The sequence below is a fragment of the Marmota monax genome, unplaced genomic scaffold (genome assembly GCF_021218885.2).
Source record: "Marmota monax isolate L192 unplaced genomic scaffold, Marmota_monax_Labrador192_F-V1.1 WCK01_AAM20220418_F8-fsc00009, whole genome shotgun sequence".
Taxonomy (NCBI): domain Eukaryota; kingdom Metazoa; phylum Chordata; class Mammalia; order Rodentia; family Sciuridae; genus Marmota; species Marmota monax.
Window position 1 is genome coordinate 560,670 of NW_026694710.1, and position 16,016 is coordinate 576,685.

Sequence of the window (16,016 nt, forward strand, 5' to 3'; positions counted from 1 at the left end):
CCACCTCTTAACTTTTGACTCACAATACGATGGTTTCAGATTTCCAAGTAGATGTGGGAGGCAATTCTGGGTCACTTCAGCCAGTACTGAGTGGTTTTAATTGGAACTTGTTCTCACAGATTTTATGATTAGGAGGAATTACTCTTATCTCCTTAAGTTCTGGAACTTCCTCTGTTTAAGGGTCACAGAGGTCCCCCCCCCCCCTTCAGGGTAATTTATATTCTCCTTATCTGGGTGACAAACTTTGTGTTCTAAATGCATTCTTTTTTTTCCCTCACAACATCTCTTTTACATTTGATAAGAAAAATCAAGATATGGGTGTTTCCTTTATCACCACATTAACATGCAAAAGCTCCTTAGTTAAATACACAGAACAATAGGTCCACCTATTAATAGGCACCCTGTGGTCATTTCCCATGTCCAACTTGTTTCTTTTTCTCAATATGTTCAAGTTCAACCAGACCCTTAAAAATTGCCCAAATTTATAATACTCAAATTGTTCATTTCATAAGTGTTTATACGTGTCTACTATTTGCAAGGCACTGTCCTAGGCCCTAAGGGTAGAGAAGTGAAAACTAAAAAGCAAGAAGTTTATTATCATAGGGCCTACATTTGGTGGGAGAAGTAGGAAAGAAGTGCATTTGCAAGATAAGGTCAAAACATGATCATTAACATGAAGCACATAAAATGAGATAATGTGAAAGCAAGTGACATGGGAAAAGGACACCATTAGAAAGGACATACAATAGATTTCTTTGAAGAGATAAATTCTGACTGGCCTATGAATGTAGAAAGAGGTCAGTAACACAACTATTGTGAGAAGAGTGTTCCTGTCAGAGCCAGGTGTGCAAAGATGGTGCAATGTAAATGAGCCCTGGCATATAAGAAAAACAGAGAAGACCAGCCTGGAAATTTGTTGGTAGAAAGTCAAAGAGAAACCTTGAGGTCCTTCCTTTATGCACTATTGCCTTATTTGGGCTTTGGATTACTGTTTTCTGAGCCCAACACCATTGATTGCAGCATACACATATTTCTGTATAATTTTTTTCCAAATGTTTTCTATTTCTACCCAATGTTTTCTACTTTCCTTCTCCAGAATCAGAATCCAGAATGTAGAGGCAGTGGATTATTGCCTCTACATTCAAAAGTTTATAAGTCAAAGCTTATTTAAAGTATCTTTCCAGCTATCATCCTCCTAATTCCTGATTCGTCTGTCCTAATTCTAGATATTTCCTCTTTAACTTTTGTTATATGGGCTGAATACCCCATATTTTGCCTCCGTTTATAACTCTGTTGTTTTTATTCTTAGATGTGGAGCGTTTGGTTAAACATAAAGCATGGTTCTCATCATACAATTACTGATTCATTCAAGACCCCATAGCCTTTCTTATACACTTGTTGGTTTGTTCAGTATTCCCACTTTCATTCCTCCTTGGCATTAACAACCATTCTAATGTACTTGACACATAGTTTTGAAGGAAATTCTGTGTGGGGAGACTAGGAATTCGGTTCCAGGTGTATTAGGTTTGAGGTGTCCTTTAAACATGCAAGTGGGAGTGTCGAGAGGGATATTAGTAATTTTAGGCTGGAATCAGTAGACAAGTTGGACATAAAATTGGGGAGTCACTGATTATACATTATAGATGATATTTAAAGCTATGCTATTGAATGAGATCACTGAGGGAGTGGACATAGGTAGAGACACTCTTGCCCGCGTCCCAGACAGGCAACAGAATTGGGGTTCCTTTTCGTGGAGTGGGCTAGTTGCCAAAGAAAAGCTAAGAAAGAGAAGGCTGTGGAAAAATCACAGGACACAGAAGGTAATTTTTTAAAAAAGCCAGGGTGGGATGGCTAGCCGATCTTAGGGACTGAGCTTCCACACTAGAAAGAGAGCAATAAAGGTTTTCCATGGAATATTCTTTGACAAATAAGATGGGAGGTGGTCTGACCAGTCCCCAGTGGGTTACACCCAACTCTGGAGTTATGAAAGTTGTCTCCCTAGTAGAGCGAAGACAGAGATCTCATACCTTGGGTGATCTGATGGTTATGGGAGAGCCGGGATACTTCCCAAGGAAAAAGAACCTAAGTCTCCATGGCTTGGTACCCAGTGAAGACCCCTCAAGTAGCTCATGGGTGGCTCCCCACAAGACACGTCCACAGACTGGACATGATGCATCCCCACATTAAAAAATCATTTAAGTGAAGTAGGAGTAGTAATAGAAACTGAAAAGGGACACCTAATGAGGTGGTGATAAAACTGGGAGCTATGGTGTCCTGGACATCAAGTAGAAATTGTGTTTTTAGGAATATGAAATGAAAATCACTGTATGATGTTGCTAAGAGGTCAAATAATATTATGACTAATAACTGACCATAAGATGGAGCAATGTGGAAGTCAGAGGTGATTTTAACTAGCAATTTATGTATAGTGACACGAGAAAAACTTTGAGGGGAATTTTAATCATAATTGCTGTGAAGTTGGGACTTAAATCTGTGATTTTTAAAAAATATCTATTGAGTTATATATGTTTTTCACTATTTATGTATTTTCTTTTTTAAATTTTATTTATTCTAATTTGTTATATATGACTGCAGAATACAGTTCAATTCATATTACACAAATAGAGCACAATTTTTCATGTCTCTGGTTGTACACAAAGTAGAGTCACACCATTCCTGTTTTCATACATGTACTTAGGATAATGATGTCCATCTCATTCCACCATCTTTCCTACCCCCATGCCCCCTCCCTTTCCCTTCCTCCCCTTTACCCTATCTAAAGTTCGTCTATTCATGTATTTTCTCATAAAATCTATCAATATCTCATTTTACTCTAATGTAGTCCTTAAATCTATCTTCCCAATGCATTATTATTGAAGAAACATTTTCATGCTGACATTCTCCTGTGTATTTCTTCATTTTGGGGGTGGTGGGGAAGAGAGTGTTTGTCATGATTTTAAATAACAATAGACTTTGCTGAAATATTTGTTCACATTTATTGGTACTATCACGAATATTTTCTTTTCTATTATAATCACTTCCTTTAAAATGGTTTTCAACATGGAACTAGCTGAGGCAAAACTGCTGAGCCTTTATGAGTGAAAAAAAAATTATGATGCTCTGTTTTAAAATGTTTTATTTCTATAATAAATATCACATTATGAACCATAAATGTGTATAATTATTATTTATCAATTAAAATGTTAATTAAAATTTTTAAGTGATTTTCTTGACAGAGTACTCTAGGTCATAATCTCTTAGTTAAATATGGTCTCAATATCCAGAAATGATAATCAGTTTAATTGTTATTCTTTGTAGGTAATCTGCCATTTTTTCTTAAGTGCTGTTCTTAAATTTTTCTAGACTTTATTGAATATCATCATTATCTCTTGCTTAATACTCTATGATTTCTTTCAATCTAAGCTTTTTCACTTTCTTTAGACTCCAAATACATAATTTTGACATCTTCATTTTGTTGTCCACGTCACTTAGCTTTTTATAAATGAAGACTCTCTACTACTTTACCAAGAGTTTCTCAGTGTCTTCTATCAAACGAATTCATTGTACAACTCTTTCCTGTTTTATCCACAGGAATAAATATTTCACTCTGGAACCAAGTCTTTCCTCTTGCTTCCTCTTATTTCCTCTTGTATTAGTTGTGATTCATGTCGCAAATGAGTCTATCTTTCCTCCACAGTGGTTGTCATCCTCATGTGCACAGAAGTTTTGACCTGTGAGCTCATGCTTTCGTGTGTGTTTCAGCATGAATGCTGATAAAGTGAGCTGGACAACAGCTGAAGCCAGCTAAAATTCAGTCCTCTTCCTGGTAGTTTTAAAGAAGAGCAAGGGATGAGCCCTGGGTGAAAATTGCTGGGCTGTGCAGAAACTCTACTGACCACTCATTATTCCAGCAGGCAATTTTTAAATCAGAACAACTTTACCTTGAAATTCTTAGGAAGCCAATTTGGAGGATGTGTCTTCATGAGAGTTTGGAGAGGGAGAACAGAGAGGCATGTGTGCCCGAGGCTGCTTGTCTGTCCTCTGCACTTTTCTTCATCCAGTTCTCACCTCTGGCAGCAGACCTTGGGTCATTAGTGTAGACTTCTGTTGTGCAGGAACATCCTTCAACTTGGCATGCTGTAGAGTCACAAGAGGAACTTAAGAAGATTCCTTCAACCTCTTCTTTCAGTTCTGCTTCTGTGCTTCTACAGCTTGTGGCTGCAGGAAGCCAGGCAATGATTCTCCAGATCAGGGTCTGTTACCAGAAACAGGTGGGCTGGAGCTTCTCTAGTGTTTCACCTTGCATCAGTGAGTTTTATCCTGCACCATGCAGCATAACTTAAGCCTCTTCATTTCCTGAATGTGTCTTCTTCAAATATATTATCAAAACCAATAACTAAAAGATAGAATGAGCCCTACTGGCAGTTTCTACTTGTCTCTCTCTTTGATTAATTCACAGGGCCTGTGGGTGGCTGAAGTGAGGAAAGGAAAGCGTTGCAGTTGTGCAGACAGCAAGCCATACACTGTAACAGGGTTATAAAGCCCCAGAGGAGCTTTGATGAAGGTGCCAACTGGTAAACTCGACACCAGAGGAAACATGGGTAATTAGTGAAGTTGCTCCATCTGGTGAGCAGCCACATGTGTAGGGCTATAAACAAATCATGCACACAACTGCAGTCCAAAATCAAATTGAACTTACTACACTGGAGGAAATATTCTAAATGTTAATGAGTTTTATCCTGGGTGGTGGAACAATGTGTGCTTCTTTCCCCCCACGTCCCTATACTAGTAATTAATTTTCAAAATGCTGAAGATGAGTTATTATCACAGGTTATAATATAAGATAGATTTTAAGTAGAACATTTGTAAGCTTTTCCATAAGAGTCTTTATTGTATAAACCAGGAAAAAAAATTCTTCTCTTTTTGTGAAGGCAATTACAAGAGATCCTTGAATATGTGAAGAAGAGAATAAAGTGAGTTTTTTGGAAGGTATGAGAAAGAGTGACTTTTGCTGAAGAGGAATAATTGAAATTTAAAGAGAGGAACCTAATCTTTAAAAGAGTATACAAAATGTTTTCAGTTTTTATAAGCTCAAGTGATACATCATTGATTAAGTTGGAAGATTCACTGGATAAATTAATTCTGAGTAGCTTTTGAGGTATCTAGGTGTGGGGGGAAGAATTGCATAATCTTTCACAGTTTATTGGATGCAACCTGTTTTTAGTGAATTTTCAAATTATACAGCTTGTGATGAACTTCACTAAAAACTACAACTTCCACTTTGTATTTAAAGAAAAATAGTGGTTTTTCAGTATTGATGAAAGACTTAAGTATTTTTTAAGATTTCATAATATAAAAATTGTTTAGATACAATTGAGATGAACATAAGTTCAATGTAGTTATAGTTCTTCTACCTTTTCTAAATAATAGAGATGGACTATTTAAAAGAAAACATATTCACAGAAAAAAAAAACTTTTCAGTATTGGGCATTGAAGTCAGGGCCTCCCACAGGCTAGGCAAGCACTCTACCTTTTTAAAATTTTATTTTGAGACAGGTTTTTGCTAACTTGACTTGAAGTGGCAATCTTCCTGTCTCAGTCTCCCGAGTAGCTGAAGTTACAGGTTTGTGCTACTGCATCCAGCCAGAGAAAAGTTTTTTCAAAGAAAGTAATTAAATAATTAATCTACTTCTTTGTTGGCCACTGTTCATTATTTTTATTTCTTTGTATCTGCATTTCTGGACATATGATTCTGTATATTACAGAAAGAGTACGAGTTATTTAGTTGATGATAGTCAAGATTAATCAAAATAAAGGAAAGTATAAAATCTTGTCTTCATTCAGATGTTTTCTGTACATCTGTCCTTATCATTTTCAATCCTTGAATTTCCACAGCAATGTGAGAACATTTTAGCATCATCCTTCTAGACTGGCCTTTTATATTTTCCAAACAGGAGATTAAAAGGCAGATAAATTTTTATCCCACTTCCTCTTAACTCTTTTGGTGACAATGTTTTTCATAAGTCTCAGTGATGAAATAACATTTTTTTCCTTTGAGATCCTGATCAATAAAGCAGTATTTCATGCACTGATTCAAACAACTCTTTAAATGTAAACTTGTTAAAGTCGTATTAAATTAAATAGTATACTCTTATATTATACAGTCAAGATGGATTAATGAAAATCAGATATATCCTCTTTCCTGAAACAACTAAGAAATCGACAAAGCAGATCAGAAAGGGCGCTCAACTATTGGACATCAAGAAGGGGATAGTGATTGATCCTTGAGTGATGAGAAAGAAATGAAGAAAGCCCTAACATGAAGTTGTATCACTTCATGAAAAATGTTAGATAGCAGGAACCAGGCTGAGTCAGCACATGGCAGCTCCTGTGAATTGAGAAACCACCCTGGGAGTCTAAGGAACCAAGCAAGCTGGAGGAAGGAGGGTAAAACACTGGGTAGGAAAGAGCTGTGTAGAGTGGGAATTCTGAAAACCTAGATTAAGCCCCCGTCAAGTGTTCATCCGAGTACTAATCAGTGCAGAAAAGTGAATCAACTATACAGGTCCAGGAAGAAAACCAACCAAAAGGATGAAAGGAAACAGTTTCTGAAGTTCAGACAAGGCTAGAAACATGGCCTATTTGTAAGAGTAAGAGTAAAAAAACCTTGTAATTCAGGAAATATCAGTGAGAACGGGGATCTTGCCTGAGTAGTGGGAAAAACTAAACCTAGACGAAATGTATCTCTTGTCCTTCCTGACAAAGCTTAAAAGTAAACCCATGAAGGATCAAACATAAGCCTTTACCAAAGTTCAAGAATACTTATGGGAATATGAAACTACTCAGCAACAAACAAGTTGAAAACCATGATGTCTGGCATCCAGTCAAAAATCACCAGGTGTATAAAGAAGCCAGAAAATATTACCTACACTAAGGAAAAAAAAAATCAATCCACTGAAACTGAAGTATTGATGCTGTAGATGAATTACTGGACAAGGACATTAGAATAGTTATTAACAAATGTTCAAGAAGTTAAAGGAAGATTGATCATGTTAAGCAGAGAAATAGAAGGTACTGAAAACCAGATCCATCATCTAGAGACAGAAACAAACATGTGAGAGAGAAAATACACTGTGTGTGTGATTAAGGGCCAATAGGCAATGCTGAAGAACAGGTTGGAGACATCCAAATGGAAACAAAATGGATGGAAACTAAGAAGCTCAACCATCTCCACACAGATAAAACAAGGAGGACACTCTATGAAAGTATATGATGATTAACTTACTTACAACCAGTGAGAAGCTAAAGAGAACATCTGCGAACCACCCCAAGAGAACACAAAACAAAACATAGAGAGGAACCAAAGTAAAAATAATGGCAGGTTTCTTTAGGAATCAACACAAAGAAGAGAAGATGGTAGAAGAGCATCTTTTAAAAACTGATGGAACCAATTCAATCATAGCAGAAATCTTTGCCTAGTGAAATATATCTCAAAAAATAAAGACAGATTTAGGAGCATTTCAAAATAAGAATTTATCACTGTGAGATATGCACAGCAAGAAATGTTACAGGAAGTACTTTAGCTAGAAAGAAAATAACATCAGATGGTAACAAAAATCCCCCAGTAATGGAGAGTACCAGAAATGCTAACTACACAGATACACATAGACTTTTTGTGTTATGTAAATCTCTTTAAGGAATAATAAGCTGGGTAAGGTAAAAATAATTAAAATGTGTTTGGAGCTCAAAACATATGTAGAACAATAATAGCAATATCACAAAGACTAGGTGGGAAGAAATGGAAGTATTCTACTTAAGATTCTCTACTTGTTAAGAAGTATCATTTGAGGGTATGTTGTGATGAATTAAAATTGTATAAGGACTCAAGAGGTCTTGAGTCTTGGGAACAACCTGGGTTAGTCTGCTGGATGATTTAGAACATTCTGGCCCAAACTGTCTCCAGTTAACCAGGTTGTCCCCCCTCCCACAACCCCCCACCAATTGAGCCTGGAATAACCAAAAAATCTAACAGTTGACACCAGCCCAAATTGCCAATCTCCTGAATTTTGATCTCAATACACTAAATAACTGTTTGAAGGTAGTAAAGTTTGATTGGTTTGTATATAACACAAGCTGATTGATGCCCATCCAGCCCATCCCAAAGGCTTCAGTGAGGCAGCTATCAAAACACAACAAAGACAGGGAGAACAGAGATGAAGCAGTAATGATTCTGTTAGGAGTGAAAGGGGAAGGGACATTAATAAGCAAGCAATTGTGTACATTTTAACAAACCATGTTTTGAATGTTAAAATACCACTTACTGGTAAGTCAAATGTAGTACTGTACACAGTGATGGATTTTAGCTAAAAAGCAGTTACTTATAGCCCACTATGAAAAGGAATAAAATAATTGAATTTTTGTGGTGATATATTTTCGATTTAATTTGACTCACTCATTAGGGAAAAAAGAATCTGCTTTGGGCTGTTTTGTAAAACCTAGTGCTGGGAATTATAATTTTCTTTATTTTGTTTAGGAAGATTTTACGTTACATAATTGCATGAAAAAAATACTCAGCAGATGTGTGTTTTCAACAGCATTCCACAGGGCTTCCTAATATATGGCATTTTTCAAATGGATTTTAGTCATTTAAAAGAGGATAAAACTTTTATGCATATTTTTTTCTTTCATAAATATCAATGATTAGACTGTGGGGGAGACATTAAAAAATAAAAGGGAAAAGTCACACTCTTTAGTCTATAGGAAACCTATAATTTAAGGTATGGTGTCCTTTATTCGATCTCAGAAGATGTGATTATGACAGATGGTGCTTCAAAGCAATTAAACAGTTTTCACTAGAAGCATTTACATGGCTGATTGTATGAATCCTGTCAACCTCTTGGCCTGATGTATTGTTGCTGAGAACATCTGGTGAGTTTCATACAGATCTTTTTTTTTTTTTTTTTTAAGAGCTTGGCCATATTAGCTAAAATTTCTCATATCCAGCTTTTGCCTGTTAGGATGTTTCAACTTGACATAACTATGTTTAAAGAATGATTGATGCCTCTTTATAGTACAAAATAGTAGAAAGTTGTAGGTCTATAAACTTCAGTACAAATCCAGGCCATCAGTGAGGATCATAGTTTCCCTATGCCTTTTCTCCTTGATCTCTCTGATTTTTTTTTTTTTTTTTCATTTCAAATGAGAGTGCAGTGGAGAGAGAATCAGAAAAGTTTTCCTGTAAATTCAAACAGTAAACTATGTTAATAAGTAGTCCAGGTGCAAATTTCCTTTGATAATCATCTATGCTTCTTGAAAATGACACAAAGTATTTTTGTGATTTTTAAAACACCCATGGATTCCAATAAGTTTAGATAACATATCAGATAATAAGGATGAATTTGTGTCCTTCTAATGTCTAGGTCAGAACACCACAGTGATGTTGGGGTATAGGTATTTGTGTGAGAAGTCCAACAAGGTATAAGGGAGAGTCTACCAAGAATGTACAGATCAAACAGTGAAGTAAAAACAGGTAAAATTAACCAAAATAGGCATGCTCAATTAAAAAGAACAAGGTGACATATAATGCCAATTTTAAAGAAGCAAAGGCCAGGATGTCATCAGTACTTTAGGGACATGCTGAATTTGTGTTTGGAGGTTGGGGGTGGTGATGGCCAGAAGTTCAAACAAATAGGAATTATTTTTGGTCTTCAAAAGCCTATGATCTCAACAGCAAAAATGACCTCAGGAATATACTCCCTTTGAGGGACTCTTTCTTTCTAAGAAGACAAGAATCAACAATCAACCAATGCAGGATAGATACCTCTATATGAAGTTAAGGAACTGTATTAACAATAGCGTATTAACTAAGGAATAAGCATTTGTTTCTGGTATTCTCAAATTCTCCCTCATTTTCTCTCTATTTTTTTAACATCTTTGACCAGCGGTATCTTTGAACTTTTCCTTTTGGGGGATGTGATTTAACAATGGTCTGTACTCGCAGAACCATCAGAAGGTGATTTAGATACAGTAGTGAACACGTCTATTTAGGAACATATTTTGGTGCTAGTGAAACATCATGGATTTCTGTACTCACTGAAAGAGATCTCTATGGCTGAAGCTGAAGTAGTATTTTCTAACATTGATAGTCAGTGGTGAATCAAAAAGAAGTGAAGTATTAGATGTAAGAAAGGCATATGAGGTCTTCATACTGCAATGTATCATTCACCTATTCTACTCATGTACATTGTTTAATGGAATTCAACAAGTAAATTTCTTTTAAGAGAATTGCTTTTTATCATATAGATCAGGGCTTAAAAATAAGTTCAGTGCCTTTGGAAGTTTGGGAAATAACACAAAGATATTATCAATAGGTATTATATGCCTATATAATAATCCAGAATACAGTTTGAAAAGTTAGACAACTAAGAAAAATATTTCAGAGTGAACTTATTTTTTCCAAATGATTGTGGCTACTATTATTATGAACAATAATTGTTGTAGTAATTGATGTTTAATAACAGCAGCTGGTGTATATCAAGAACTCACCATGTGAAAGGCACTCTGATAAATGTTCCATGGGTATGATCTCATTAAAATCTCATTACAAGCCAATGAGCATCAGTAATGCTTTTAGATTTGGGACCACTCTGAATCAATAGAAATGCTTTTCCTCTTGCAAAAAATACAGTGAACCAGGTGCAGTGGTGCACACCTATAATCCCAGCAGCTCTAGAGGCTGAGGCAGGAGGATCATATGTTCAAAGCTACTTGCAGCAAAAAGCTAGACCCTAAACAACTCAGTGAGACCCTGTTTCTAAATAAAATACAAAATAGGGTTGGGGATGTGGCTCAGTGATGGAGGGCCCCTGAATTCAATCCCTGGTAGGAAAAAAAAAAACAAAAAACAAAACTGTGATCCATTTCCCTAATAATTTTCTTTTCTTTTTAACATTAAGTCTCCAACAGAATATCTTCCTTAGAACTGCCCTTCTTTAGAACTCTACCTTTGAGTGATCTCTCTCCTTTCCTTCATATCCTCCCACCTCCGAGGTCTCCCACCAGGGGTTCAGAGTAGAGAAGGGAGCAAGGGAGAGGGCACAGAATAAAAGGAAATGTCAGCCAGTAAGAGGAGGCTCTGGCTTCCTTTCAGCAAGCACCAAAGGAGAGAAGCCACATTTGCTTCAGCAAGCTGGAAATGCTTATGTCTCTAGTCACACTCTTTCAAGCTTCATGTGCAAGTGTCCCTCCAGATACAAAAGGAAGCACTCGGCCAAAGAACACAGTCTCACTTTAAACATGAAGTGTTGGAACAGACTCCAGATTTTTAAGTCAAGATTGTAGCTTGATCATTTCTGTCTCACTGAAACATCTTAGCAATTGATAAAAATATATGCCTTTGACTTGTCATTCATTATTCGGGGTCCCTTCTGTCATTCCTCCTAGAAACAGAATTGCTATAGACACTACAACAGACAATGTAAAAATGATTTATCTTTGAATTCTAGAGGCAATCAGATTAAAATTTTGCATATGTGTAATTTACAGCATATGTCTTTATGTTTTGATATAAGAAGATGGATAAACTAGCCAATGACAAGTCACCATTAATGAATACTGAGAGTGTGTTTACTAAATCAGTGATTGCAAAATAAAATGACCACAGAAGGCAGACCTGTAACTAAAAGGGTGAATGAAACCACATAAGAGTTGATGCGGAATGACAGGGAATGTGGTGGAAATCTGAGCATATGTGAATTCTCTGAATTGGGTGCTTATGACTCAACTCTAGCAGATTTTTGCTATGCAAGAATGTGGGCTCAGTGTTGCCAGATTTTCTGATTTATAAGAGAAGCCGGAAATCCATATTTTCAAGTGAAATCTTCCTGACTTTAAAATGTTGGCAAATTTTTCTTCCTTTTTAAAATACTATTTGGGCTGCTCATATGTTACCTCACATAACAATGGAAGGATATTGATTTCAGGATGTGGGAAGCTTTGCGGCAATTTACACTAAACTTGATTTGGGAAAGTCCTTACCAAGGTTTGATAATACTTCAATATTCGAATTCACACTTGAATCACCTAGGGATCTTATTACAAGTTCATGACCACAGAGATTCTAACTCAATAGATCTGGGGTTCAGCCCAGTAATTCTGCTGTGGATAGCTCAGTGAACATACTTTAAACATTAGATTGCTAGATCTGGATTGGCAATCTGTTGCCCGTGAGCCAAATCCAGTCTGCTAACACAGCCACATCTATTCATTTACGTACTGTCTATGACTGCATTGTGCTTTGAGGGCAGAGTTGAGTAGTTGTGATAAAGACTAAACGGCCCCCAGAGTCTCTATGATTATTCTCTGACCCTTTATAGAAAAGTTTGATGACCTCTATATTAGGAAAAATGGGTCATATGTCCCTAAACCTCAAAAGGCCTAGTTCCTCAATAAAACAATAAAACATTGTAAAAAAAAAAAACAAAAAAAAAAAAACGAATGATACTGTTGGTGGTGCTGATTTATAATACAGTTTTGTCCAAACTATTTCTCCTAAGCAAAGACTATCTTGTTGCTATGACAACAGTTACACAAAACTGTGTAGAGGAGACGAAAAGAAAAAAGGCAGCAAAAAATACATTAAATGTTAGACCAGAGAAAAGGACAGTAAAGGCCTTGTGATTTGGCTTAGACTTGGTGGGATAGCATTCTCACATCTCCCCCAGAGGTGAGATAGCCATGTATGACTCTGAGGATCTCTACTCCCCCAACAGTATGCCCCTGTTCCAGGCTCCGCAAACACCATCTGTGTGGACTGAGGAAATGACTGTACAAATAAATGAGTCATATGCCAAAGCTTTTTACTTGTCAATAGCGTAGATAATGGGTGTGCAGAGGGTTATAAAATAGATCAATGTTGAATTTCAGTTGTCTTATCCTAAATATATACCAATCTTATTACAATTGAACATTCCCACAGACTGTGACTAGCTTTTATATTTATCATTTCACTTACAGTCATGGAAACCAGATACTCTGTTCCCATTTCAGTAAATGGTGCCATTTTTCTACCTTTTCCTCAGGTAAAACTCTCAGAATCAACCTTAATTTCACCCTTTCCCTCATGGATCACCTTCATTGTAATCACTTCTTAGCCTTCTCTTGCTACTACTCTGGTTCAAGCTACTGTCATCTCTTATCTGTCTTTCTGTGGTCATCAGCTTAAGGATCTCCTGCCCCAATGCTGGCCTGCCCACAAAATAGTTTCCATCCATCAACCAGACATCTATTCTACACACAGAGATCGCATTAGGTCAGGCACCAGATCATGATCCCTCCCTCCATATCTTTATGACACATTCAGTTGAAGATCCAACATCTTTCCCATAGCCAGCAAGGTCCATAGAGCTGGCTTCTGAGGACACTGCTGTCCTTGTTTCCTACTGCTCGTCCGTCAGCCACATGGCTGCTTTCTTGCTTTGCAGATGCTTGGACATGCCCAGTACCTTCCTGCCTTAGAGCCTGGACTTGCTAATTTTATTTAAAAACAAACAAATAAATAAATTAGTAAATTCTTATTCCTATTGTTCTTTGCTTAGCTCACCCATTTTTTTTATTCCTGTTGCCACCCCATGATGGCCTTTCCTGATTATCTATCAATCTCTGTCCACTTTTCCTGCACTATTTTTCTGGGTGTGTGGAATTACAGGAAACCCTATTATACAGTCTCTTGTGTAGTAATTTTCAGCATACTCACTCAATCATGAGGGCAGAGAGCTTGTCTGCTTTGTATCCTACTTTTTTTCACAGTAACTAGAATAGAGCACAGTTGAGTAGACACTCAACTTTATGAAATTAATGAGTGACTATAAATTCAAAAGTTGAATTTTGACCTTACTTCTTCTTTGGTAAAATTTTAAGATGACCAAATCTTGAAGCTTATAGGACCAGTGATTTCATTTCATCTAGGCAAAGATACCATGTGCTAGATATCTAATATACTATAAGAGGATTAAATAGAATAGAAGATGCTCAGCATAGGAAGCCAAGAAGAAAGCCTGGCCAGGTGGTACAGACAGGATAATTACAAAAATAAAATTAAAGAAGTAAAAAAAAATGAAGTTCAAGTATAGATTGATCAGCCAAAAGTCAGATGGGACAACAGTCCTGCAGGGGCACTGCAATCCTCTGCAATGGTTGGCCAAACGCTTTTAGCCTCCTTCTGTTGCAATAGTTGCCTATACTGTCCTTAAGTAACTCCCTATAACTTCTAATTTTACAGTTTATCTATGACCATAACCAGCTGATCCTCTCAAGAACATGGAAGCATACCTAGGCAGAATGAGGTGTCGGAAGATAACTGCCTCTGTAAAATCTCCTGCTTGACAACTACATACACATACACACACACTCACAGAATGAGAACCAGCTTATATGATGACAGCACAGACCAATTAGATACGGAGGATTTGGCATAACTTGGCCCAAAACGGCCCAGAGTGCTTACAAGTCTTATGCAATATCCCAACTCTAACTTTCCTTCATACTCGTAAGAATATATAGTATATATAAATGGCTGAGTAAGATTCCTTAATTACTTGCACATTGATCATATGAGAATATTATAAAAACTGAGATCTATCATAGCATATTTCAAATTACCTTCAAGCTTTTTGGGGGAGATGTTTCCTACATTTTTTTGCTTTACAAAATTTATAAGTAATTTTATGCCTTCAAGTATATACATTAAAGTCTATTTAAGTAAGCATAAAGTATATATTTAAAGTACTGTTCATCTCATGATAAGAAATATTGTAAAAAAACTTTCATTATGTTAGGACTTTTCTGTGTACTCAATGAGCATCAAAATGTGGTTTCAAAACTCATATAGAATTTTTACAGAACAAATGGAGTGGTCATAATTATAGTAAATTAGAAATTCTTACATAATTAAGAAAATCCTTTAAGCTAAAAATAGTTTTGATTTGTATTTATTTTCACTGTTTTTTATTATTTTTCTTCTTATTAAATAATTACAGAAAAATCAGTACAAAAACATATGTATTCACAATCCCATCTACCTCACCAATTATCATCTTTCTACTAATTTATGGACTTTTCCATCTCACATTCGTGAATACATGTGATATTTTTAGAAAGGTCAAACGGTACATATACAGTAACATGCTTTTTCTCTGAGTTATAAAGCATAATTAAAAGTCAGAAATACACAAGTTTAGGTAGGAATTTCTTTTTTATATTATTTTTGATGGTTGTCTAAGATAATCTGAAACTTTCACATTTATATAAGTAATTGTATGCTGTTTTAGTTTAAATATTTCCAGTGTTTTCAAATAATTCATAGAACATAAATCAATTGGAAACAAATTTGAAATTTAAAGTTATAAATGCCTTGAGCTCAAGTTGTAAAAATGTTCTAAAGAAACAAATAAACATGCCTAAGAAACATTGATGGCGATCAAAATGTCTACGATACACCATCCTCTGTGTAATATAAACAACTCAAATTTATAGACTTGAACGTTTAATTTTGGGCAAAAGTGTAATTCTCAACAGGATGTTACTTAACTTTTGATTAACAGCTGACTGGATAGGAAATAACCATACCAGGGCCACAATTTAAAGAAGGAAATAAGTGGTCCTGCCAGCCTCTGGAGTCTGTCTTTGCTAGGCACTGTATTTCTTTTCTTTATTTTTAATGTGTAGTCTTTAAATTTATTATTTCATGTCTGTCTGTCTGTATGTGTGTATTTTGCAGTTCTTTGTATTAAACTAAGCAATTCTGTACTACTGAAATACATTTCCAGTCCTTTTTATTTTTTATTTTGAGACAAGGTCTTGCTAAATTTCCCCATCTGGCCTTGAACCTACCCTCCTTCTGACTCAGCTTCCTGAATCACTGGGATTACAGATGTGTACCACTGTGCTCAGCTAGATACAGTATTTCCTCTGCTCTCTGTGTTTATTTTCCACTAGTTATCCTAGTGATGAAGGAGAAA